This window comes from Xenopus laevis, chromosome 5L, assembly GCF_017654675.1.
Source record: "Xenopus laevis strain J_2021 chromosome 5L, Xenopus_laevis_v10.1, whole genome shotgun sequence".
NCBI lineage: Eukaryota > Metazoa > Chordata > Amphibia > Anura > Pipidae > Xenopus > Xenopus laevis.
The window spans coordinates 169,205,506-169,233,327 of record NC_054379.1 but is presented as its reverse complement, the minus strand read 5'-3'; positions in this window follow the sequence as shown (position 1 = coordinate 169,233,327).

Sequence of the window (27,822 nt, the reverse complement as noted above, 5' to 3'; positions counted from 1 at the left end):
ATGGCCCAAACCTTCTTACCTTAGAACCTGGTCCCTACACATTAACAAACACTTGACTGAAATGTTTCGCTTAAAACTTAATACACAATTATAGCACATTATAAACTCTTCAGGGCAACCAGGGTTACTGCAAAAGAAGCACATGTTATACAAAACAAATCAAATCTTTATTATAAAAAACTATGGTGCCCAAAAACGATGATGCAACTGAAACAAGAAAGTGATAATCAGTCCATCGTGATTATTTGCCATGATTTGAGATTTTATTTGCAGCAAAAACCAAGAATTTGAATTTCTGAAACTAAAATATTTGATATTTATTAATCAATAAACTTAAAACTCATATATAAAAACTTGCCATCTAAAAGTTGGTGAGCTGATGTTGTATCAGTGAAATTCAAGCTACTTTCAATTAGATTTTCAAGACTTTTTCAAGATGTGGCAAAAAAACTAAAAAAAATTCAATAGCATAATGGTGGGAGGGTTGCCATGGAGAGGAAACATGCCAACGGAATTAGGAAAGGATGGATGCGTTGTCATGACAACAAACCCCCTTAAGAGAAGCGCGACATGCGCACTAACGGTATTGAAGCCTCTGAGGAAGTTGGGTCTCTGGCAAAACGCGTCAGGCAGAACGAGGAGCAAGCATCCAATGTCATTACCAGGCACCCGGAAGAGAAGCATGTGGCTGAGAAGCAACGCTGGTCCGGGCATGATCCAGTGAGCCACTCGAACGTGCTGTGTACGTGAACTCTGTATAACTGAGAGTTTGGAAAAGCAGGCTAAATAAGACTAATATACTACTATTTGCTGCAAATAGCAAGCAGCAAAGTGATCTAAAAAGGAAGAATATGGACCAGGGACCATATATGACTGAAACATGAAGAGAGATTGGGGAGAATAAGCATATGTTGTGGGCTTCAAAAGAACTGAAGGAAAGAGAGTTTAAAACCTAAATTTGGGGTTGAGAGAAAAATTCCATCCCTTCCACTCTGACAATCTTCTGATGTAGGGGTTTGACTAACTGAGAAGCCTCCATAGGAGAGGACAGCAGGTGAAGGAGCGAGCCATGTTTCAGTAATAGCCAGAAGATTATAAAGAGATCATAACCTGCAGTGAGTTTACTGCAAAGAAATGAAAGTGAAAGAGGGTGATGGGTTTATGTGAGAAGTGCATAAGGTCTTAAAGATTAGACAAGACATTGACAAGGGCCTGTGTTTAGGAATAGCCAAGGAATGATGAGAGAGTGGGACCACGGTTTGGGGAGATGTCCCCAGCTACAAGTAATAATAAGTTGTGACCTAGATTTAAAATTGTGACCATTGTATTGTTTGATCAGTTGAAATGGGTTAAATTAATTAACATTGCAGGTGTGGTTAGATTGAGAGAGGGTGATGGGAGCAGTAAAGAGGAGATTAGATTGATTGATTAGATTGATGGATGTTGGACGGCTGAGAAAATATGCAGAACAATGGAGGAAAGAAATATAAAAGATGTATATATATATATATATATATTACATACATATTTAAATGGTATAACCAGGTTTATCTTGTTTAGAAAAGTAATGATGAGCAGTGATGTCTGGATGAGATGTGCAATGTGTGCTGGGAGTTGCCAATCCAACTACTGATGCAACTGTCCAACTTTGTGTAACTCTATGGAGATTATTTACTAAACCCTGAATTTATCTCATTATTTTATTTAAAAAAAACACAACCAAACTCCCATGTCCAATTTGACCTTATTGATTAATTAAAAAACTTGAATTATTCTGTTCAGGAAAAAAACTGATAAATTTGAGTGAAAACCCATATCGTCCAATTTTTTTCTGACATTTTTCCAGAATCACTAGATTTTTTCGTTTTTTTTCCAGCAAACCACACATTTTTCATATTTTCAGGCTAAACATAGCACAAACCACAATATCTTGAAATTGGCATAGGTGCCTCTCCCATTGACTCATACAGGACCTCAACAGGTCTGCGATGGCAGATTTTCGGATTCTGGCTTTTTGCAGCATCGGGATATAATAAATCTTGAAAAATGTGAGTTTTTTTTCCCACGTACAATTCCAGTTTTTGTCCCAAAAATTTGAGGTTAAGTAAATAACCCCTATATGTTGCACTTAAAATTCCTGTAATTTAATTCTGTCATACTGTAGCTCTCCTGCCATGTTCCCCCTTAATGAGTACCCTGATATACAGCAAGAGAGTCACATTGGTAAAGAGTGGGCAGATGATTAATTAAGATGTTTTAAAGACAAAACTCTCCTAGTCCTGGTGATCTGATAGAACATGAGTAATTAAGCAATTAACAGGACTGAGCACTAAATGGATATAGCATCCCATCAGTCAAGCAAGTAGGGAAAGCTGTTAGATAAAAGTTATATCAATAAAACATATTGCACATACCCCACAAATGACAATATAATTAAAATGTTAAGCATCTGACTGTATTGGTAAGTTGCAGAAAGCAAGGAGTAGTAGAGTTTATTTAGCAGCAGTAGTACATACCTGGAAAACATGAGGAGAGATGTAGTTCAGCAGGTATCCATGAGCATCATTCTTAACTCTGTCTATCTCTGTATGTTGTACTTCAAATTCCTAGGGGCATCGTTATCAAAAAGTGAAGTTAGAGATCACCCTAATCCACTGGTGTGAAATTCTTCCACTCTCCAGTACTTATCAATGGGTGAAAATATGCCTTTAAAAATGCTATAGAAATAAATGGAGTGTGGTGGAATTTCACTCTAGTGGATTGTGGTGATCTCTAACTTCACGTTTTGATAAAGATACCCCCTGGACTTTAAATTGCTAAAGCTGCCATAGCTCCCTAACCCTCACCCCTGCCAAATAGGACAGATTGGATATATTTGTGTGTGGCTGGTTGGAATTGAAATCTAATTGCACGTGAATTTTCCATTATTCCTCACCCCTAACATATGCACCAAGTTATTTTACATAAGGTTTAAATCATTACTTAATTTCATCATAACTTACTAAATTAACTTAAGATTCCTATACCACCTACATGCACTAGGTGGGGGCGGGCCATGCAGCCGGGCCCGCCCCCACCCTCGTCTGTGTGATTTTTCTCTGCGGCTGCAGCACGCATGATCTGCCGGGGGGGATCTGTGGGGGTGCGGACCCTGGCCCAGTTGCACCCCCTGCTCCCCTGGTAGTTACGCCCCTGCCTACATGATTTCATTACAACAAACTCTCGGAGTTGCAGGATTTACCCTACCTGCCAGGGCTTTAGGTTTCTCATATATTCCAGTTTGTCCCAGTGATTGGCTGGTGGCTGAGCAGAGTAGAGATTGTGCAGGGCATGTGCCAGGGCATAGACTGCTGTGTAAACTCTATAAGTCACTCTGTCATCCCCAGGCATTGAAACTTCATAAATTATAGACTCATTCCCTGTACAGATTGCGGGTTTATTTTCAGTCCATGATGGAAAACTACAGTAAAATAAACCTTGCCATATATATTCTGTTAACTCACTTTGAGGGTAGTTGCTAAGGGCAAAACTTTTTAAAAAAGAATCAAAATCTGGAATTTCTCCCTCTTGGATTAACAAAGAAAGAGCTCTGTTAAATATGACATTTTCTTTTAAGTTATGAGGAAAAGTGATAAAATCAGTAAAAAGGGAAGATGTGATGCAAATTCTTTCTGGAATTCTGGAACGTAAAAGGATAGCTAAAGATTCATAAATGTACTTTGCATTAATAAACACAATAATCACATTGACAGTGGTTTTCTCAATCTCCTTAAACATTGTTTCTCCTTTCAACATTGTAGAGTGTGTGTGCGTACCATAATCAATTGCAAATAAGAAAGCTAAACAGCCCCCATCATGGCAAGTTCTGTACTTATCCTTTCCCGGGCTCTGTATCCAGTGTCATCATTTGATATAACGAGTCCGACCCATTTCCAGCCAAAGTGCTTCAGTATCTGCACAATCCCATCAATTTCTGCCTCTTCATTGGGGATAGTTCTGTAGAATGATGGGAACTGGACTCTGTCATGGAAAACTGGATCCATGGCGCCATAACTGATCTTAAATAAATACATAAATAATTATGTTTTTATATTTCCCAGTTTTGACTACTTTCTTTACTGAATGACCCATTTTATATTCTACCCCTTTCTCATGTTTCTTCCATATCTCATTGTGCTTTTTTCTTTATTCTCTTTCCTTACACATTTCTCAATACTTACCTCTCTCTCTCCATTTATCATCAGCTCTCCTCTCTCATTCTCACATTGTCCTTTCTGTTATCTGCTTCCCAAATATATTTTCCCTTGTTTTATTCCTCCAATTCTCTAGCTTTTTAACCTTTCTTGTGGTTTCTGCACCTCCCTTTATTATCTTATCAGTTTGTGTGTTCTCTAACACTTTCTTCTCTTCTATTCTTTTTTCCTTGACATCTGTACTTTACAGTTATTTAAATTTGCTATTGTACTGTAACTCTCAACAAACACACAAGCTGGGCAGCACCAAAGTAAAAATCTGGTATTCTTTACAGAATGGCAGGCTTTTAGGTTGAAAAAGAGAAATATTTATTGAGAAAGTGCATCATTGTAGGTATGTAGATGTAGCCACATGCAAAATTGGTAGTATGATTCAGAATGATAAAGATAATGATAAGCTTGCAGTATGAATTTAGCATTGTAAAATATTTTTGTCGCATCTTTCAGAATGATAAAGATAAGCTTGCAGTATGAATTTATTGTCGCATCTTTTTACACAGGTTTACAGCACATAAATGAATACCTGCCTGGGGTATCTAAACACTGCTAGAAATTGGGCCATGGATTGTGTTGTGCTAGTAGTCATGTCTCCCAAAAACCCCACCAGTTTATTATTCTTCCAACAGTCATAATTTGGAATTGTTTGTTGTTCTCCAGACATTATGTCCAATAAACCACTCATGGCCTTAATGTCACATCCACAGGAGTCAAATATCTGGTAGCCCAGGGTAATATTAGGTAAAATGTGAGAACTCTTATTTATCTCCTCAACTGCATAAATCAATGCCAAATATTGCCGCAGAAAGCTGAAAGATGTTCTGTAGAAAGCAATAAGTTGATTGAAAAAAATGACAGAATTAAAAGTAATTAATTAATACTTTATGGACAAAATATTAAAGGACCTGTAATGGGAAAATGTGTGATGTGGAAGGCAAAGGGTTGATAATAATGACGTTTGCATTTTCTAGGGTGGCTTTTTGGTGAAATAGACTGGATTGTAAAATTCTTGCATTGATTTGTGAAATTCTTCACCAATGGTGGAACTGCAAATTTCTCTAGTACACAAATTTTTTTAAAAACATTCAAAATTATTTGTAGCCCCAAAAAGTAAAGTCTTCAATGTAACATAAGTCCATTGTGGGATAAGAAGAATATAATACTGTAGGCTTTAGTAGAGAATAATAAAATGGTAATGATAAAATACATGGTAACTAGATTCAGTTGTTGTAAATTGAATACGATAAAGGAAAATGACCGTAGCAGTTGTTAATGGTAAAGAATGTACAAAATAGTGATAGTGTAAAAAATGCAACTTTTTAAATGTTTTAAATGTCTCTGACAAAAAATACATTGTTCCTTTCATTCTCAATGAAGCTGAAAATCTCAAATGGTTTAATAAAATGTCAAAATAAAGTTGGTAAAGACAATATCCTTCCAGAGAAACTTGTCAGTTATTACTTTCCAGGTTATCTCTGGCAATTTTTTTGAGATTATATTTCTTGAATAAATCCAGACTATTCCAGGTTTTAGAAACTACTCGTGTGTATATTTGAATTTGCTTTTTTCACTGTGTTTTAAATGTAGATGTGTTTCTAGTTTAGTTTTGCTACATCTGGAATATTGAAGGTTGCCTATATATATATATATATATATATGACTATATACTGTATATGAGAGAGGAATAATGGTTTTCAATAAAGAGAAAACTGGTTTCCTAAGATTAAAAGACACAAATTAGATGACAGTGTGCTGAAAGCTTAGACAGATACTTGGTACAACTTTGCTAAACCCCTGATACAAAATCCTATTAATAAAGAAGTACTTACCCATAACATTTAACATATTCTGTTAAATATTGTTGCTTATAAAATTTGTCTATGTAAAAGCCGTATAGCTGGACAAAGGAACCAACAATCAGGTCCCCAGCTTGAAAGCTGGTCCGATAGCAAACTTTCCTTACAGAACATGTGGCTCTGGGTTCCAGATGAACATCAGACACTACTGGATAATAAACAGAGATATGATTAGAATTAACATGATTCATTTAGAGAAATGGAGTGCTACCGAGCTGGAGCATCTGTTAGAGAAAATGTTCTATTCTGTTACCAGCTCAGAGCAGGGGCTATTTATCCAATGCCGGATCTATTTATTGTATTCATTTCAACAGAAATCACATCTAGGCTATAAGCTATTTTTTTACAGACTAGGTCAGATATAAATCTCCTTGTGGACTGAGCAGTCTGTAATGCAATGTACTAGAATTAACTCCCAGTAGAGATTGTAAGTGTTTCCCTTCCCAAGTGGTGACCAAAAGTTTGGCATATTTTTGATTATTTCTAAAAAACCTGTTGACTGCTATATTTTATTCCTCTATAGTGTATATATACCATAAACTAAAAGCCAGAGAATGGGAATAACTCATACTCAAAGTTTGTTTTATTTCAAAAGCTAGGATAGCTTTAATATCCATGTTATGGTGAATCAACACATGTAAAATACCTTACAATACATTAGATTCCAAAAGGTACCAAAAAGTACAGTAAAATTTAACACTTCCAATACTGGAAATGTATGACAAAACAATAAAAATAAAAAGGTGGAAAGTGACACGGGGTTCCCTAGGATGAGTCAATCTGTACAACTGGAGTAAGTCCATACTTATCTCCAAGAGGCAGTCCCTCGATGCAAAGTTATACAATCCTAATGTCTCAATTGTACCCTAACCTTTTAGTTTGTAAACCCTATTGTACTCTGTAATCCTTGTCTGTTATCCACCATTTATTCCCTGTTTGCTATAACTGCAGTAAAGCACTGCGTATCTTGACAGCGCTATATAAATAAATGATGATGATGATGATGAATAATGAATATTCTTTTTCATAAAGTTCTCATTTGCAGAAAGGTCTTGTTTGTTCTTTTTGCTCTCTCTCCATTATACATATGCATTTTGATCTAAATAATGTTGATGATTATTTAGAATATATGCAAAGGGAATAATGATATTAATAATTAAATTTAATATAGAATAATCTTTTTCCAGTTAAATTATTTTATAAATAAGTTAGGGAGCTGATGATGGAAGCAATAATTCATGGCTCCTGTTTTATACATATATCTGAGTATAAATATTGTTCATTTTAGCCTAAAACCATCAATAACAGAGATCTTGAGCACTTCAGTTCAAAAGCAAATGATTTGTACTAAAAAATTTGAGTACATTGAAGGACCCTCGAAGCTTTTATAACTGCACTGGTACATGATCATTCTTGCAGAAAAAACATCATTGAAATCCAAAAAATAAAGTTGCACAGCTATTTTGTTTTTAATCCTGATTTTAAGTGAGACCAAAAGGCAGTCATTTCCATCCTCTCCAAGTAAACTAGATTCAGTAATGCACATCTTATTTAGGTACTGCCAAAATCTGTTTGAAGCAGATGGTCCAACTGAGGAGGAGGCGTGAAGGAGTGAATGAGGAGACTTGAAGAACTGGCCCTCAGGCTCAGAATTGAGAAAAATGGACATTGCCCTCAAGATACACAAGGTTGAGATTTGGGGAGAATATATATTTGCCAAGCTAAGAGGAGCCCTGACCAAAGGTGGACCTTCAAGGGATTTAAAGTGATAACTGAAAAAGTTTGATAAGTAAAAGTACAACTAGGTTCTCTATGTCAGAAAGAAGTGAAAGGCTAGAAGTCAGGAGAAATAAGTGGAATTCTAAAGTTCAAGTACAAATGTGAAGGTAATTTTAGGTATATGGATAAAGGTTTAGAGAGGATAGCATTGAATGACACATACAATAATACAAATATATTTAGGCATATAAAATGCAAAAACTGGACACAAAACAATTATTTTTTCAAAGTACTGTATCTATTTAGGAAAAATAGAATTTTCTGGAACCCGAACAGCCTGTGTTAGAAAGTGCTGGAGTGTTCAAGAGTTACCAAACTGGGCCGTGGACCAGAAATATACAGCAGTGTAGGAAAAGGGAGAGTCCAGTACACTGTTCAGGTTTATCACACACATTTTACCTGAAATAGTACAGAATTAAAAACTATCCTTCTATTTCAGATGTGTGGACATGTTTTTGTCATACTCAAATATGTATGCTATTTGTCCTTTTTAAGCTTGTAATACAGTAGAGTTTGCTTGAAATTGTATTACTGCATTTAGGATTGGTGAAATGGTGTCACCCAATATACAACTCCTAAAGATGGATGGTCATATATTGTTAGATATTAAGGAGCAGATGTATCTAAATGGAAATTTAGAGCTCACTCTTAATTCCTATTGGATTTTCAGAAGCATATTTATCAATGGGTGAAAGTTAGAGTTCAATTGATTCTAAAACTCCCATAGGAATGAATAACAAATTAATATTTTTTTCTGTGGTGAGTTCTAATCTCAGAAGGGCCATAGAAAAATAAGGGGAAGTTTCTGTCACATGATATTGCTCCCCCCAAGCATACATTCCCTTCACTTGTAGCAAGAATATTTTCTCTTCTCATTGTTTTCATTTCCCCATGTCATTTTTGTGCTGTGCTCATTCTCTTGGTCTGTCATTTTTCTCTATAAAGAAAATATTCTGATGTAAAGATACCATTAGTAAAGAATTTCTGATTTTTAAAATCGGATATTACTACCCGGTTAGATTTATATTGTTAGTAAGATTATTCTGTAGTCAGAATTGCCAATTTATGGATAAAGCACCCCCACTCCCACCCTCTCATTCACAGTCTGATCCTTCTCCACTGTAACATCTTGAAAACCAACACCTAATTTAAAGATCAACATTAAAGGTCGGAAGATCAGTCCTCCTATTTCTTTCCTATTTCTGTCCTGTGACTGCCACTTACCTGTTGTATTGGACATTTCCCCATCTGCACACTTGACACATTCATAGCAACAAGATGGCTTCCCTTCTATTTTAGCTTTCCTGTATCCTGGGACACATGGCTCGTTGCACAGAGATTGTGGCATCTGTATTTGTATGGGAAAAACATGGAGGGAGTATTGAGATATTGGAATGTGTGTGTCTTTTTCAACCTAATTTACTATGGGTGTTACACTGAAACAGGCACCCGCAAATCACGAATGCTGGGAAATATCAATTATTATTCTATTATTACCTCTTTAAAGTAAGGGCCCCATAGATCAGCGCTGCTATTTATATAAAGGAGTTTGGTGCCGTTGTTTAATACATGAAAACTTCCAATTTTTTGTCTTGCAAAGAGACCATTCGGCAACGATAAAAATATTATAACATCAAACTGAGCTGGAGGATCTCCTTTGTCACTGAAGAATATGGTGTCACCAGAAGAAGATAAGAAAGTCACATTACGAACAAATGTATTTATCTGCATATAAACACACATGGCACAACATTTTCAGTACAAGTTCATATAATTTTTTAGGAAATCTTTTTTAGCAAATGTTAAAGTATTGCTTGTTAATAACATATCTACAACAAACTATTATTACCATATTCGAACATATTCCGTAGCATTGTACAATAAATGCATGCATACGTTAAACTTAGAAGGAAACATGCAAAAAACAACCAAAAACCAAACAAGAGGTAAAGAAAACCCTGAATGAGACACAAGATTAGGAGAGATGTGGCACTGAGCATGGCATTTAGCAGCAGATAGTGTCCACTGAAGTTAAGCTAGAGATGAGGGAAAACTTCTCAAAAGAAATGTGTATAATAGATTGTTTGAAGGCAGAGAGATTGGGGAAAGTTGGACAAAATGCTAGAGAACTCCAGAGATGGGGAGCAGTCCTAGTGGGAGAAGAAAGAATGAGAGAGGAGCTGAGGAGTGAATATTTCTGAGGTGAAACATTCTGTTGGCATCTGACTAACTGCCCCAGAGTGGCATAAAATGTGTAAGGCTTTTTGGCAGATGTAATATAGATACAATAAATATAGAGCAGAATCAAGCATACCCCATGGCATATAGATAATGGAGCTTTCTCCTATCCAACGCCCACAACATCCCAGAAGTGTCTACCACAATTGTTGAAGTAGATGTAAAGGGGTTTTGGGCTATTTTAGCACAAAAGGGTTAATATCCAGCTATAGGTATAGAGAGTATGTGTTACATTTAACTCTAAAACTCCAGGATGGGCCTTCACAATATTGAAGAATTGAAGGTATGGTGTAGAAAAAACAAATACAAGGGCTCCAGGAGGTTTTTGCAATAAAAATAGAACAGTTTATTTGTCAGAGACAAATTATCCACAGGTTTTGTACTTTCAAGCCACAGAGGCCCAGCAGATAATCATGGCATGGCTACAACATGTCCCTCACAGACAGCACATTGGAACTCCCCAAGGCGTCACACCCCCAGGATCTCAGCACTGTGACCTGGATCCCACACTTGTAAAGTCAATTTGTTTTGAATGGATGTGGTGTCTTTCCTGTAGCTTATTAACCCTATGGTTCTGATCCTATACCCCGTCCAAGGTACGATATCATCAGTATAAATATGTAGGGTGGAACAGACCAGGTTTACGCAGTACTTTGCTGCAAAATTTCATTTATTTGACACTACATGTTTCTAGCCAAATTGCCCTTTATCAAGTGTACTTAACACCATTAACACACATTCTGTATAGGAATACAATGGGAGGAGTTTACGGTAACACACCCCTTGTTTAAGGTGGGGAAGGGTTTAACCTTCTCAATAAAAATATTTGCAAACAACCTATTGTGCAAATATATGCAATACATGTTTATACTGATGATATCGTACCTTGGACGGGGTATAGGAGCAGAACCAAAGGGTTAATAAGCTACGGGAAAGACAACACATCCAGTTTAAACAAAGTGACTTTACAAGTATTATATTGTCCATCCATATGGAAGTGGTTCCCAGCACAACCATGAGCAGACAAAGCACAAGCAATAAAGGACACACGTTTGCATATGGAGAATGAAGTACAGAGGATCCTAAGTAATATGGAAGCAAGCAAACCCACAACTACAGGTCGCCATAAATCTGATGACCAACGCCTCAAACTAGGGTCAGGATTTCAGAAGTCAGGATCGTCAAAACAGGCAGGGGTCACAACAGGAATCAGATATCAGACAAGAATAACTCAGAAAGGCACCAGGAACTCACAAGGAATGAACCTATAATGGGCAATGAAAAAAATCCAAAATGTCCCTTTAAATACATTTAAATTTCACGCCATTGTGCGCTGGTTTCATCACTGCAGCGTGCATGCGCCTATAAATACAGAAGAAGCGCGCCATAGTTACCGGCGCACACAGAAGAGGAGCATTGTGGTATTGTGTATTGAGGACCCGCTAATGGCACAGCCCTGGTAAGCCATTTACAATAAATGGAGCTTAGACCTAATGGTCCTGACCATTGAGCGGGCACAGGAAAAACTTACTAATACACGATCGGAACTTGTGGAAGAAAAATCCAAACTCACAGATCTCTGGGGACAAACAAGAGCGGCGGCCATCTTGGAAGAGCAAGCTGAGACGCTCAGCAAGTTCCGCGATACTATACAGCTGCAGAAACAACACAAGCTTGAGCGCGACAAGGAGGACTACAGGCTGAACCGTGTGTATTCGTGGAAGGAGGACCGACGTCGGCAGCGATCCCAGAGATTTCCACCGCGACAGAGGGGACAAAGGAGTGGTCTGCCAGGCCCTGTAGGCAAGAGCCAAGTAAGCCAGGAAACTGGCCCGTCAGACGAGTATGGGAGCCATGCGAGCGACTCTGAAACAAGTACAGCATCATCAGCCTCTCTTTTTTTAGGCAACCGCATAACAAGGGACACAGAGAGCAAGAGAAAAAACCCAAGAGAGACAATACCCCGGCAACAGTATCCTTACCGGAGGCACCAACAGAGGAGCTAAAAGATCTAATTGTTAATTTATCCTCTCATCAACTTACTCCCGCTGAAAGTACTGTACTAAATAAAGGGCTGGGATTTGTTCCACCTTTCTCTTGTGACCCCGTCAGCTGGGAAATGGACTTCCTTAAGTTTACTAGGAACATAAAACTTAAAATGCAGTTTTCTGATAAAGCACAATACCCAAAGGAAAGAAGGGAACCCTTCAGAAAAACCAGGACCCATTTGCCAGAAATGGACAATCTTGCATTAAATACATTTGAAACTGTTGTATTAAACGATGTGAAACAACTCTGGGATAGAAAATATATCGGAGGGAATCACTACAAATAAACTCACCTTTAAAGAAAGAGCAGCCCTAAAAGCTTTAGAAAGTAACACTGATATAGTGATAGAGAAGGCTGATAAAGGTGGGGCAATTGTAGTGATGGATAAACTAAAATATGTGAATGAAATACAGAGACAGCTGTTAACCCCTGGTCACTATAAAGAGATAGGAAATGATCACACACCCCAGGTTAAAAAGGAGGTTGACTTTATGATTCAAGAAGCATGGAATGAAGGTGTAATTGATAAGAAAACCAGTGAGTTCCTAAGTACAGAGTTTCCACGTATACCGGTCCTGTACACTGTACCGAAAATACATAAATGGTTACACGATCCCCCTGAACGACCAATAGTGTCAGGAATCGGCTCTGTACTGGAACCCCTGTCCAAATTTGTTGACTCATATTTGCAACCCCTAGTACAGAAAATACCAACATGCTTAAAAGATTCAACAGATTTATTATGCAAATTACAAAATGTCAAGTGAAGAATGCTTCCTTTGCAACATAGATATTGAACGTTTGTTTACAGCCATCCCGCAGAGAGAAGGAATAGACTGTATAGAAACCGCACTATTAGAAACAGATATTACCCCACATCTACTTTACTTTTTAATTGATTGGTTAACAGTGGTACTGACCAAACTAGATCCTAGTAGACCTACTAGAGACCTACTAGATATGTTATCTGACTGCGATTCTGCCAACTCCCTTCTGATTGATTTCCTGGTTTGACCCTTGCCTGCCTGACTTTGTTTGTACTCTGCCTGCCTCGACCCGGCCTGATCTGACTACTCTATTGCCTAACGCCTTGAACTACGACCTTCTGCCCAAAGACTTTGCTCCATTTTGTGTGATTATTGAGCAGGATACCTACAGAATTTTACATCTTCGATTTTATTCTTTAACACTGGATTTGTAACCCAAACTTTTTAAGACACACACTTTCAATCTGTTACAAATGGTGATTTGATTATTTTAAAACATACTACACTATATGCACTTTATATTTTGTGGTTTACTCCCCCGCTAGTCGCGCAGCGCTGGCCATTTCGTTGGACATTTTGTATTGGCACTTGAAGAGATTGTATCTGGAATGGCAGGAGGAGAAAGACTGAAGGTTTAGAAATCCAATCATTTTTTGTTTGTGACTAAACCAAACCATTACACATACATTTTGAACTCAAATCATTAATTTTGTACATCACGCGTCAATGGCCTCTCCTGCGGACTTACCTGAAGAAGACATAGAAAAACACATTTGGCAAGAATATGCATTGAAAACTTTACCATTCAAGTAAAACTGGATTAGTAAATATTAATAGTAATATTCCAAAATAAACCCTTTTTGATCAAAAATTAAAACCTCTGGGGTGTTCGATTAAATATTTAGGATTAAACATTCCTTTTGACCTGTCTAGGCTTTATTCTCTAAATTTGTCTCCCTTGACCAAACTTACTGAATCCTTATGTGACAAATGGCTACATTCTCTGCTTAATCTTATGGGTAGGGCTGCTTTCTTTAAAATTGAAAACTTCCCCGAAGTTATTATATCCGTTGCTTGATTTCCCCCTTCTTTTGAAGCATTCAGATGTTAAGAAATTAGATCAAGCACTTTTCATATTTTTATGGCAGGGGAAGAAACTCAAAATTTCCTTGCTTAAGTAACGTCAATCAATAATTCTGGAGGCCTAAATTTACCTAATTTTAGGTTTTTCAATGTAGCTTCTTTATGTAGATATATTGTTGAGTTGATATTGGGTGGGGAGGTCTACACTAATCCTTCTTTTGAAGCATATTTGGAAGAGGGGGGCCATATTTCTGCTTTTCTTCATAGGAAATGGCGTGGCCTTCCTACTGATATTAAAATATAATACTAACATTCTCTGGCGTGATACTTTTGCGACTTGGAAGCTAATTCATAAATAACATGGCAGTAACTACCAAATCTCTTCCTTTTTGTCCTCTTTTGATTTGTGTTTATTTACTAAAGCAAAGAGAAAATCTTTAATTCCTTATTTGGTGAAAGGGGGTAGATCCCCCAAAACATTGTGTGGAGATCTTAATAAACCACAAATTGTAAGCACATTTTGCTGTGTCTGACTACCTTTATATTATTGTGATGTATGAGGAATTGTGGAGCAGCAAAGTCCCAAGATAGAGCACCACAGAATTGCATCCATGGAATTTGTATTAACGGAGTGATAATGCATCTGGTTCACCTATATTGTGGGAAGACTTAGGGGCAGATTTATCAAAGGTCGAGGTGAATTTTCGAATGAAAGAAATTTGAATTTGAGCTATTTTTGTGAACCTCGACAAGGGAATAGTCTATGGGGGACCTCCTAGAACCTATTTGGAGTCAATTGGTGGACTTTGAAAAATTTAAAACTTTGAATCGAATGCGCTATTAATTTGATTTGTACGTTTCGAATTTGGCCGAATACGGACCTATTCGATCGAAGTTTTTCAAATTCAAAATTCGACACTTGATGAATATGCCCCTTAAAATCAAGGTTTGGGGAGTTATGGGGTAAAATTGGGAATTTTATTAATACAAAACTGAACATTGATATTGAGTTATCTCCTGAATTTGCATTACTTGATTATCAGGTGAATACTTCGGCTTATTTTACTCCTAAATTAAATATTGGAATAAATATAAATATTTCATACATCTGGTCAATGTAGCTACTCGTAAATCTATTTTTTGTATTGGATTCAGGAAAACTCCCTAGATCTGAATCTGAATGTTATCTTAAGTCTCTATGTTTAGATGAAGCAATTGGTTTTAGATATGGTAATACTGGTTTCAAGGAAAAGTTTTTGAAACTTTGGTCTCCCTACTTTGACATTCTGGAGTCTGATTTATGTAAAATTCTGATGAAGACTCTTTTCACTCATCCATTGATGTTCAAAGATAAATAGATGATTTGCTGATTTGTAGGATTAATTTTGTCCATTAATATAGCATATGTTTTATTTGCTTGGTTAGTAGAGCGGAAGATTTTATTTATTTTTATTCTGTATTAATTTATTTTTTCCTTGATGAATTATTGTTTAAGTTGGCATTTGTTTGAAATAAAATCTAATAATAATTGTTTTCTTTTATTATGAAAACTGATGGGCTTTATTGTAAGTCAATATTTTATTGATTTTGCCCTTACTGTTTAATTTTTAAATACCAATAAACATAATTGGAAAAAAAAGAAAGAAAACTTTACAATCTAAAATAAACCTAAAACCTTCAAATCATACATTGGGGTCCCATTTCTGTAGATGCAGAGCATGGCCCAAACCTTCTTACCTTAGAACCTGGTCCCTACACATTAACAAACACTTGACTTAAATGTTTCGCTTAAAACTTAATACACAATTATAGCACATTATAAACTCTTCAGGGCAACCAGGGTTACTGCAAAAGAAGCACATGTTATACAAAACATTTCAAATCTTTATTGGAAAAAACGATGATGCAACTGAAACAAGAAAGTGATAATCAGCCCATCGTGATTATTTGCCATGATTTGAGATTTTATTTACAGCAAAAACCAAGAATTTGAATTTCTGAAACTCAAATATTTGATATTTATTAATCAATAAACTTAAAACTCATATATAAAAGCTTGCCATCTAAAAGTTGGTGAGCTGATGTTGTATCAGTGAAATTCAAGCTACTTTCAATTAGATTTTCAAGACTTTTTCAAGATGTGGCAGAAAAAAACTAAAAAAAATTCAATAGCATAATGGTGGGAGGGTTGCCATGGAGAGGAAACATGCCAACGGAATTAGGAAAGGATGGATGCGTTGTCATGACAACAAACCCCCTTAAGAGAAGCGCGACATGCGCACTAACGGTATTGAAGCCTCTGAGGAAGTTGGGTCTCTGGCAAAACGCGTCAGGCAGAACGAGGAGCAAGCATCCAATGTCATTACCTGGCACCCGGAAGAGAAGCATGTGGCTGAGAAGCAACGCTGGTCCGGGCATGATCCAGTGAGCCACTCGAACGTGCTGTGTACGTGAACTCTGTATAACTGAGAGTTTGGAAAAGCAGGCTAAATAAGACTAATATACTACTATTTGCTGCAAATAGCAAGCAGCAAAGTGATCTAAAAAGTAAGAATAGGGACCAGGGGACCATATATGACTGAAACATGAAGAGAGATTGGGGAGAATAAGCATATGTTGTGGGCTTCAAAAGAACTGAAGGAGAGTTTAAAACCTAAATTTGGGGTTGAGAGAAAAATTCCATCCCTTCCACTCTGACAATCTTCTGGTGTAGGGGTATGACTAACTGAGAAGCCTCCATAGGAGAGGACAGCAGGTGAAGGAGCGAGCCATGTTTCAGTAATAGCCAGAAGATTATAAAGAGATCATAACCTGCAGTGAGTTTACTGCAAAGAAATGAAAGTGAAAGAGGGTGATGGGTTTATGTGAGAAGTGCATAAGGTCTTAAAGATTAGACAAGACATTGACAAGGGCCTGTGTTTAGGAATAGCCAAGGAATGATGAGAGAGTGGGACCACGGTTTGGGGAGATGTCCCCAGCTACAAGTAATAATAAGTTGTGACCTAGATTTAAAATTGTGACCATTGTATTGTTTGATCAGTTGAAATGGGTTAAATTAATTAACATTGCAGGTGTGGTTAGATTGAGAGAGGATGATGGGAGCAGTAAAGAGGAGATTAGAATGTCAGGATTGATGGATGTTGGACGGCTGAGGATATATGCAGAACAATGGAGGAAAGAGATATAAAAGACGTATATATAAATTACATACATATTTAAATGGTATAACCAGGATTATCTTGTTTATAAAAGTACTGATGAGCAGTGATGTCTGGATGAGATGTGCAATGTGTGCTGGGAGTTGCCAATCCAACTACTGATGCAACTGTCCAACTTTGTGTAACTCTATGGAGATTATTTACTAAACCCTGAATTTATCTCATTATTTTATTTAAAAAAAACACAACCAAACTCCCATGTCCAATTTGACCTTATTGATTAATTAAAAAACTTGAATTAATCTGTTCAGGAAAAAAACTGATAAATTTGAGTGAAAACCCATATCGTCCAATTTTTTTCTGACATTTTTCCAGAATCACTCGATTTTTTAGTTTTTTTTCCAGAAAAGCCACACATTTTTCAGATTTTCAGGCTAAACATAGCTCAAACCACAATATCTTGAAATTGGGATAGGTGCCTCTCCCATTGACTCATACAGGACCTCAACAGGTCTCGATGGACGATTTTCAGATTCTGGCTTTTTGCAGCATCGGGATATAATAAATCTTGAAAAATGTGTTTTTTTTCCCACGTACAATTCCAGTTTTTGCCCCAAAAATTTGAGGTTAAGTAAATAACCCCTATATGTTGCACTTAAAATTCCTGTAATTTAATTCTGTCATACTGTAGCTCTCCTGCCATGTTCCCCCTTAATGAGTACCCTGATATACAGCAAGAGAGTCACATTGGTAAAGAGTGGGCAGATGATTAATTAAGATGTTTTAAAGACACAAAACTCTCCTAGTCCTGGTGATCTGATGGAACATGAGTAATTAAGCAATTAACAGGACTGAGCACTAAAATGGACATAGCAGCCCATCAGTCAAGCAAGTAGGGAAAGCTGTTAGATAAAAGTTATATCAATAAAACATATTGCACATACCCCACAAATGACAATATAATTAAAATGTTAAGCATCTGACTGTATTGGTAAGTTGCAGAAAGCAAGGAGTAGTAGAGTTTATTTAGCAGCAGTAGTACATACCTGGAAAACATGAGGAGAGATGTAGTTCAGCAGGTATCCATGAGCATCATTCTTAACTCTGTCTATCTCTGTATGTTGTACTTCAAATTCCTAGGGGCATCATTATCAAAAAGTGAAGTTAGAGATCACCCTAATCCACTGGTGTGAAATTCTTCCACTCTCCAGTACTTATCAATGGGTGACAGTTCACCCTTTGATAAATATGCCTTTAAAAATGCTATAGAAATAAATGGAGTGTGGTGGAATTACACTCTAGTGGACTGTGGTGATCTCTAACTTCACGTTTTGATAAAGATACCCCCTGGACTTTAAATTGCTAAAGCTGCCATAGCTCCCTAACCCTCACCCCTGCCAAATAGGACAGATTGGATATATTTGTGTGTGGCTGGTTGGAATTGAAATATCTAATTGCACATGAATTTTCCATTATTCCTCAACCCTAACATATGCACATAATGATTTTAAGGTTTAAATCATTACTTAATTTCATCATAACTTACTAAATTAACTTAAGATTCCTATACCCCCTAAATGCACTAGGTGGGGGCGGGCCCTGGTGCGGGCCGTGCAGCCGGGCCCGCCCCCACCCTCATCTGTGTGATTTTTCTCTGCGGCTGCAGCCGACTCCAGCCGGCTGCAGCACGCACGATCTGCCGGGGGGATCTGTGGGGGTGCGGGCCCTGGCCCAGTTGCTCCCCCTGCTCCCCTGGTAGTTACACCCCTGCCTACATGATTTTAGTACAACAAACTCTCGATTTACCCTACCTGCCAGGGCTTTAGGTTTCTCATATATTCCAGTTTGTCCCGGTGATTGGCTGGTGGCTGAGCAGAGTAGAGATTGTGCAGGGCATGAGCCAGGGCATAGACTGCAGTGTAAATTCTATAAGTGACTCTGTAATCCCCAAGCATTGAAACTTCATCACTTATAGATTCATTCCCTGTACAGATTCTGCCACGTGTGGGTTTATTTTCAGTCCACGATGGAACAATACAGTGAAATACAACTTGCCATATAGATTTTGTTAACTCACTTTGAGGGTAGTTGCTAAGGGCAAAACTTTTTAAAAAATAATGAAAATCTGGAATTTCTCCCTCTTGGATTAACAAAGAAAGAGCTCTGTTAAATATGAAATTTTGTTTTAAGTTATGAGGAAAAGTGATAAAATCAGTAAAGAGGGAAGATGTGATGCAAATTCTTTCTGGAATTCTGGATTTTGAAAGGATAGCTATACATTCATAAATGTACTTTGCATTAATAAACACAATAATCACATTGACAGAGATTTTCTCAATCTCCTTAAACATTGTTTCTCCTTTCAACATTGTAGAGTATGTGCGCGTACCATAATCAATTGCAAATAAGAAAGCTAAACAGCCCCCCATCATGGCAAGTTCTGTACTTATCCTTTCCCGGGCTCTGTATCCAGTGTCATCATTTGATATAATGAGTCCGACCCATTTCCAGCCAAAGTGCTTCAGTATCTGCACAATCCCATCAATTTCTGCCTCCTCATTGGGGATAGTTCTGTAGAATGATGGGAACTGGACTCTGTCATGGAAAACTGGATCCATGGCACCATAACTGATCTTAAATAAATACAAAAATAATTATGGTGTTATATTTCCCAGTTTTGACTACTTTCTTTACTGAATGACCCATCTTATATTCTACCCATGATTCTCATGATTCTTCCGTATCTCATTGTGCTTTCTTCTTTATTCTCTTTCCTTATACATTTCTCAATACTTACCTCTCTCTCTCCATTTATCATCAGCTCTCCTCTCTCATTCTCACATTGTCCGTTCTGTTATGTCCTTCCCAAATCTATTTTCCCTTGTTTTACTCCTCCTATTCTTTAGCTTTTTAATCTTTCTTGTCATTTCTGCACCTCCCTTTATTATCTTATCAGTTTGTGTGTTCTCTCCCACTTTCTTCTCTTCTATTCTTTTTTCCTTGACATCTGTACTGTACAGTTATTTAAATTTGCTATTGTACTGTAACTCTCAACAAATACATAAGCTGGGCAGCACCAAAGTAAAAATCTTGTATTATTTACAGAATGGCAGGCTTTTAGGTTGAAAAAGAGAAATATTTATTGAGAAAGTGCATCATTGTAGGTATGTAGATGTAGCCACATGCTATGGTTCAGAATGATAAAGATAATGATAAGCTTGCAGTATGAATTTAGCATTGTAAAATCTTTTTGTACATAAGATGTTTTTTACACAGGTTTACAGCACAGAAATGAAAACCTGCCTGGGGGTATCTAAACACTGCTAGAAATTGGGCCATGGATCGTGTTGTGCTAGTAGTAAAGTCTCCCAAAAACCCCACCAACTTATTATTCTTCCAACAGTCATAATTTGGAATTGTTTGTTGTTCTCCAGACATTATGTCCAATAAACCACTCATGGCCTTAATGTCACATCCACAGGAGTCAAATATCTGGTAGCCCAGGGTAATATTAGGTAAAATGTGAGAACTCTTATTTATCTCCTCAACTGCATAAATCAATGCCAAATATTGCCGCAGAAAGCTGAAAGATGTTCTGTAGAAAGCAATAAGTTGATTGAAAAAAATGACAAAAGTAATTTATTAATACTTTATGGACAAAATATTAAAGGACCTGTAATGGGAAAATGTGTGATGTGGAAGGCAAAGGGTTGATAATAATGACGTTTGCATTTCCTAGGATGGCTTTTTGGTGAAATAGACTGGATTGTAGAATTCTTGCATTGATTTGTGAAATTCTTCACCAATGGTGGAACTGCAAATTTCTCTGAGAAACAGTAGCAGGGGAAAAGGATCCTACTAAGTTACAACGATTTTTTTTTAAACATTCAAAATTATTTGTAGCCCCAAAAAGTAAAGTCTTTAATGTAACATAAGTCCATTGTGGGTTAAGAAGAATATAATACTGTAGGCTTTAGTAGTAAATTATAAAATGGTAATGATAAAATACATGGTAACTAGATTCAGTTGTTGTAAATTGAATACGATAAAGGAAAATGACCGTAGCAGTTGTTAATGGTAAAGAAAAAATGCAACTTTTTAAATGTTTTAAATGTCTCTGACAAAAACACATTGTTCCTTTCATTCTCAATGAAGCTGAAAATCTCAAATGGTTTAATAAAATGTCAAAATAAATAAAGTTGGTAAAGACAATATCTTTCCAGAGAAACTCGTCAGTTATTACTTTCCAGGTTATCTCTGGCAACTTTTTGAGATTATATTTCTTGAATAAATCCAGACTATTCCAGGTTTTAGAAACTACTCGTGTGTATATTTGAATTTGCTTTTTTTCACTATGTTTTAAATGTAGATGTGTTTCTAGTTTAGTTTTGCTACATCTGGAATATTGAAGGTTGCCTATATATATGACTATATACTGTATATGAGAGAGGAATGATGGTTTTCAATAAAGAGAAAACTGGTTTCCTAAGATTAAAAGACACAAATTAGATGACAGTGTGCTGAAAGCTTAGACAGATACTTGAGACTTATTTCATACATATGGTACAACTTTGCTAAACCCCTGATACAAAATCCTATTAATAAAGAAGTACTTACGCATAACATTTAACATATTCTGTTAAATATTGTTGCTTATAAAATTTGTCTACGTAAAAGGAGCATAGCTGGACAAAGGAACCAACAATCAGGTCCCCAGCTTGAAAGCTGGTCGGATAGTAAACTTTCCTTATAGAACATGTGGCTCTGGGTTCCAGATGAACATCAGACACTACTGGAATAATAAACAGAGATATGACTAGAATTAACATGATTCATTTAGAGAAATGGAGTGCTACTGAGCTGGAGCATCTGTTAGAGAAAATGTTCTATTCTGTTACCAGCTCAGAACAGGGGCTATTTATCCCAATGCAGGATCTATTTATTGTATTCATTTCAACAGAAATCACATCTAGGCTATAAGCTATTTTTTTACAGACTAGGTCAGATATAAATCTCCTTGTGGACTGAGCAGTCTGTAATGCAATGTACTAGAATTAACTCCCAGTAGAGATTGTAAGTGTTTCCCTTCCCAAGTGGTGACCAAAAGTTTGGCATATTTTTGATTATTTCTAAAAAACCTGTTGACTGCTATATTTTATTCCTCTATAGTGTATATATATTATATATATATATATATATATATATATATATTATATATATATAATATATATATATATATATATATATATATAATAATATAACTTTTATACAGTCTAGACTATAAACTAAAAGCCAGAGAATGGGAATAATGAATATTCTTTTCATAAAGTTCTCATTTGCAGAAAGGTTTGTTCTTTATTATACATATGCATTTTGATCTAAATAATGTTGATGATTATTTAGAATATATGCAAAGGGAATAATGATATTAATAATGAAATTTAATATAGAATAAACTTTTTCCAGTTAAATTAATATTATAAATAAGTTAGGGAGCTGATGATGGAAGCAATAATTCATGGCTCCTGTTTTATACATATATCGGAGTATAAATATTGTTCATTTTAGCCTAAAACCATCGATATAGATATCTTGAGCACTTCAGTTCAAAAGCAAATGATTTGTACTAAAAAAATTGAAGACATTCAAGGATCCTCAAAGCTTTTATAACTGCACTGGTACATGATCATTCTTGCAGAAAAAAGACATCATTGAAATCCAAAAAATAAAGTTGCACAGCTATTTTGTTTTTAATCCTGATTTTAAGTGAGACCAAAAGGCAGTCATTTCCATCCTCTCCAAGTAAACTAGATTCAGTAATGCACATCTTATTTAGGTACTGCCAAACATCCGTTTGAAGCAGATGGTCCAACTGAGGAGGAGGCGTGAAGGAGTGGAATGAGGAGACTTGAAGAACTGGCCCTCAGGCTCAGAATTGAGAAAAATGGACATTGCTCTCCAAGATACACAAGGTTGAGATTTGGGGAGAATATATATTTGCCAAGCTAAGAGGAGCCCTGACCAAAGGTTGGACCTTCAAGGGGATTTAAAGTGATAACTGAAAAAGTTTGATAAGTAAAAGTACAAAAAGGTTCTCTATGTCAGAAAGAAGTGAAAGGTAGAAGTCAGGAGAAATAAGTGGAATTCTAAAGTTCAAGTACAAATGTGAAGGTAATTTTATCGGTATATGGATAAAGGTTTAGAGAGGATAGCATTGAATGACCACATACAATAATACAAATATATTTTAGGCATATAAAATGGGAAAACTGGACACAAAGCAATTATTTTTCAAAGTACCTATTTCCCAAAAATAGAATTTTCTGGAACCCGAACAGCCTGTGTTAGAAAGTGCTGGCGGCTTCAAGAGTTACCAAACTGGGCCGTGGACCAGAAATATACAGCAGTGTAGGAAAGGGGAGAGTCCAGTACACTGTTCAGGCTTTATCACACACATTTTACCTGAAAGGTATTAAATTAAAAACTATCCTTCTATTTCAGATGTGTGGACATGTTTTTGTGCATACTCAAAATGTATGCTATTTGTCCTTTTTAAGCTTGGAATACAATGTTTGTTTCAAATTTTATTACTGCATTTAGGATTGGTGAAATGGTGTCACCTAATAAACTAATCTCAGGTGGAATCTTCTCCGAGGATGTTTCTTTGATAAAAGAGGATTCGAATTTTAGAGAGAAGGTCCAAAACAGATCATTCAGGAAGGGTAAAGTAATTTTGATTGATCATGCCAATAATAAGGATATTTGCTCATTTACTCTGTACAAAAAATTCATGGAGCTTAGACCAACAACCTCTGACTTATTGTTCAATCATTTGGATAAGTCGAGGGTGACTAAGTTCCAGTTTAGGAAAATACTTAGTAATAGTTCTCATTCCTTTCATATTGGTGCAGCAGCACAAGCCTCAATTCCAAGTTTTTCAAAAGAAACCATAAAGAGGATAGCTAGTTGGGAGTCTGATGGCTTTACAATTTATGTTCGGCCTGCATTTGCAGAATTCAATTAATATTACTGATGTTATTTTATTTTAGAAACACCAGTGAAGTCAGTCTGGATTTTAGCTGATTCATACCATATATTAGTTGGGCATTGGAGAGAACCAAAAGACGCCATGGAAATCAATATAGTTTGGATAGGAATTAAAGGACTAATGTGGGATGATATTCTGCACACCTTAACACAGGCTATAGTTGAGCATTGGCCTCCTTCCATTTTGTTAATAAATGCTGAAGGTAATAAAGAAAAAAATATTTTGACTATTGACCTCATTAAAGGAATTAAAAGGGGCTTTTCATACATTATTTTTTTGCTTTGCATAAAATTTGCGTTTGGTCTGAAGTTACACTATACCAAGATTGTTTTGGGCAAAAAAAGGAACATTTGAATCCTGTTAAAATGCAGAAAAAAAGCAGAATTTTGCAATCTCTTTACAGACACACAGAATTGGAAGATGGTAGTGCAGGCCTGTACTTCAAGGATAGGATTCATCTTTCATGTGTAGGCTCTGATATATTTAACACTGGGTTGCAAAATGCAAAGGTGTTTCCTAATGATTGTTCACTGGCATTTGCATAGCTGGGAACTAAAACTTTGTTGAAATGAGAGTTGTTATCAACATGTTCTTGTAAAAATTGTAATTATTGTTGAAATGTAATATTTGTTTACGTAGGGGATCAGAAAAAATCCTTCTCCTGTTGTTCTGTCTGTGACATCATCCAGCCCAGTTACAGGCTGGAGAGCCATCCGATTGGCTGGGCACCCCAGTGCATCCTTGGGAGTGAGGGTATGCCTGACTTTGGAGCCTTTTGTACAGGGTTTCTGACAGAGTTTAACAGGGGATGTGTGGTGAAAGATCCAGCCAGAACCAAGTCTTGTGAAACTGTCCATGCTGTTGAATCTGTGAAAATACAGAGAGAGCCCATCCTGTTCTCTGCCCCAGTGAGTGAGCCACCCAAGGGAAGATACTGGCAAGGATAAAAGCGTGGGGCCCCAATTTGAGGACAGGTCCTGTGCATTTATTTGCTACGTGGGAGCGACTGCTAAGTTCCAAAGGGAGAGGTACTTTGGGAAAGGTAGCACTACCTAGGGTATAAGAGCTCTAGGGAAGGGACATTCTATTTCAACTGAACTGTGTGGTTATTAACCCCTTCCAGAGGATTGGGACTTTGTTGGGTACCTAATAGTGAGATAGGTAGGTCCCATGTGTCCCCAGTGGAGGAGTGTATTATGTATTAGATTGCCCAAGTTCTTTCACTACTGTTTATATAAAGTTTATATTTGTTTAATTTGCAAACTGTGTTTTATTTGTCCTAGTGGAAATTCCCTGAGGTGTGCTCCTCAGTGTTCCCTAGGTGGAGGCACTGCACTGTAAATCCCAGTTCCCAGTACTTTTCATAAGCAAAAGGGAATCAGGGCCCTTGGATTGCCAATGGTTAATTGCAATTTAAAGAGACAGTGACCAAATTAGGGTTACATTTCTATACCAATAACTCTTAAAAATTGTGGGTCACCATCAGGGCAGACAGAACAATGGTTAGTTACAGTGGGTTTCCTTCTTTGGTTTTCCTTTCAAGGTCCTTGCGTCACGGTTGGCACCCTAAATTCAGAACCGACGCTAAGCACCCTGTTCTCGGCTCTTGCTTCTGCCTTTAACAGCCGCCTTTCACCTTGGGAGGAGCCCTCGGCTAATCGGATGCCACCAGGTCTTATTAAGAGGAAGCGAAGGGCACAATGGTAATGCAGAAGTCTTTTGGGCAGAAGGTCGCAGTACAAGGCGTAGACAGAAAGCAAAGTCAGATCAGGCCGGATCGGGGCAGGCAGAGTACAAGCGGAGTCAAACAGGCAAGGGTCAAACCAGGAGATCAATAAGATGGGTCAGGATTTCAGAAGTCAGGATCGTCAGAAGCAGGCAGGGGTCACAACAGGTAGTCAAATCACAGAATAACAGAAGCTATATTAGCACAGAAGCACCAGGCAAGGAGATTACCTATAACAGGCAAAGAACACAGCACTGATGCCCCTTTAAATCCTGTCTGAATTTGGCGCGATGCGCGCTGACGTCACGCGCCAGCGTCACTGCACCTTTAAGAAGGGACGTGCACGCCACGCGCACCCATACCAGCACTGAAGCAGATGAATGGAGCAGCGGGCGTCCCCACCGACCCCTACGAGGGTAAGTTATTACACCTTGACATTTGGTCAACATTTTGACACCCACATTGTGTGCATGGTAAAAGGTAAATCACATGTCTAGAATTATAATGAATATATTGTCTAATACAATGTACATTCCAAAGGTTTTATATTTTCTAAAAAAATAAGTCTACAACTATTATGTAAATTTTATTTAAAATAGGGTCCATACATGGAATTTTTAGATTCTTTTGTATATGTTTGAGCTGAAAATATTGTGATCTAAAAGTAAGAATGTAGGAGGGAACCTCAGGGGAAAGATGATTCTTCTCCTGTTTACTACATCTAGGAAAGGAGAACAAATTAGACATGGCACCATCATGGGTTATGTATTTCCAAAATAGGGCCAGGCAGGGAGTGTAAGGGGCACACTCAAAAGCCTTTACAAGGGGTGGCATGGAATAATCCCCTGTGAAACAAATGGTCCCAGAGAATACATGGTTTTAGAACAAAGCTCTTGTGCTTGGCTCTTCCCACTCCTTGATTTAAATATTTGCCATGTTTGCTTTTGCAGAATTAAATCTTGCTTTAAATTGCCATTAATCCCCAGCTTTGTTAAGTCATAGCAATGTTTGATTGAAGTTACTAAGCACATAGGCTCTGCTAATTCAGTGGGGAATCCTGACAGATACTTACAGGCACTTTGCTAAGGAAAGGTCTTCCCTTAAGGAAAAAAAAGGGAGTCAACAGCTAACACACAACTATATTATCAGTTAACCTTTTAATTCACTTGTAATTTCTTTGTTAGTTGCTATTATTCATTTATTGAGGCATTTCTGCAATCTCTTGATTATTCTTGAACCACCAAGGATGTCTACTGAATACATAATTTTATTTACTTCTATATTAAATATATTTGTTTTCCGAAGTCGTCCAAAGTTGCCTAACGAGGAAACTTTGGGCGAGTGCCATCCCGCCAGCATTCTAGTTCGCCCGAAGAAAAAACGGTTTGTCGCTGGGCGACTAATCTCCCAAAATAGCAGCGTGTGGCTCTGCCCTACAGGGGTTGTAAAGCCAAAATAAAATACAATACACAGTCGCCGACTGCTCTACAGGGAAACAAACAAAGCTGCTTGAATTGTTTCCCTGCAGAGCAGTTAGGGACCGTCTGACAATTCCTATTCACAGCAATAAATGAAGGGAGAATGTCACTGCATACAGTCAGGTTTCTTGTAAAAACGAAAAACATTTTTTAATTAAAGTATATTGGAGATTTCTTTTTCATTAAAGAAAGTAAAAATTGGATTTTTTTTGTTTTGCCTTTACATATCTTTTAATAAAATTAAAAAACGTGTATTTTGTTCTCTTGATGTTCCCAATGAAGTGATAGAGGTTTGATTCATTTTTTTTTTAATAAATCTGCAAATCCTAAATTCAATTGCATACATTTAGCAACAAATCTATGGAAGTAAACGTATATGAATAATGACTC